The sequence below is a fragment of the Alligator sinensis genome, unplaced genomic scaffold, assembly GCF_000455745.1.
Source record: "Alligator sinensis unplaced genomic scaffold, ASM45574v1 scaffold534_1, whole genome shotgun sequence".
Lineage (NCBI taxonomy): Eukaryota > Metazoa > Chordata > Crocodylia > Alligatoridae > Alligator > Alligator sinensis.
Window position 1 is genome coordinate 389,590 of NW_005842050.1, and position 1,067 is coordinate 390,656.

Below are 1,067 nucleotides of genomic sequence, written 5' to 3' on the forward strand. Positions count from 1 at the left end.
CGTTATGTTTTACCTTTCAGAAGCAGGGCCATAACAGCATGGGGAACAGCAACAGTTAATGGGTGTCCAAGAACCAAGGAATCAGCCTTTTCAACAAGCAGGGCAGCAGCAGCTACAGATCGGAGACAGGGCGGAAGTCCTGCTGCAACAGGGTCTAATGCAGAGCTACAATGGGCAATGGGGCGTTGCTTGTCACCGTGAAGCTGAGTGAGCACCCCTAGGGCAATGCCATCTCATTCATCGCAATACAGGGTAAAGGGTTTCTTGTAATCAGGAAGCCCTAAAGCGGGTGCTCTGGCAAGGGCTTGCTTGGTCTGAATAAAGGCTTGTTTGGCTTCTGGAATCCAAGGTAGTGGTTCGGGAGTAGAATCAAGGGTAAGGGCCTGTAGGGGTTTGATGATGGAGGCATAACCCATAATCCATTGCCTGCAATACCCAGCCATCCCTAAAAATCCTCTCATTAGTTTCCGGGTAGTTGGTTTAGGGACTTGGAGGATGGTGTTAATTTGGGATTTGGACAGATGTCTTTGTCCTGCTGAAATATCATGCCCTAAATAATGAACTCTGGGTTGGCATAATTGCAGCTTGGCTTTGGAGGCCTTATGTCCCTGAGAGGCCAGGGCAGTGAGTAGGGTGAGGGAATCCTGTTTACATGCTTCCAGAGAAAGTGAGGCCAGCATAAAATCATCCACATACTGGATTAGCGTGGAGCCCCCCCTTGAATTCTATGGCATCTAAATCCTTTTTGAGGGTCTGGGAAAACAAGGTGGGACTTTCAGTATACCCTTGTGGAAGTCAAGTCCAGGTGTACTGAAGACCTTGGCAAGTGAAAGCAAACAAAAACTGACTATCAGGGTGAATAGGAATAGAAAAGAAGGCAGAACAGAGATCTATTACAGTAAAGTGAGTAGCAGTAGCAGGAATACAGGATAGTATAGTGGCTGGGTTGGGAACAACAGGGAAAGTAGGTAGGACTGCAGCATTGACAGCATGAAGGTCTTGTACAAAGCGATAAGTATCTCGAACGGGTTTTTTAACAGGAAGGATAGGAGTGTTGCATGGGCTAC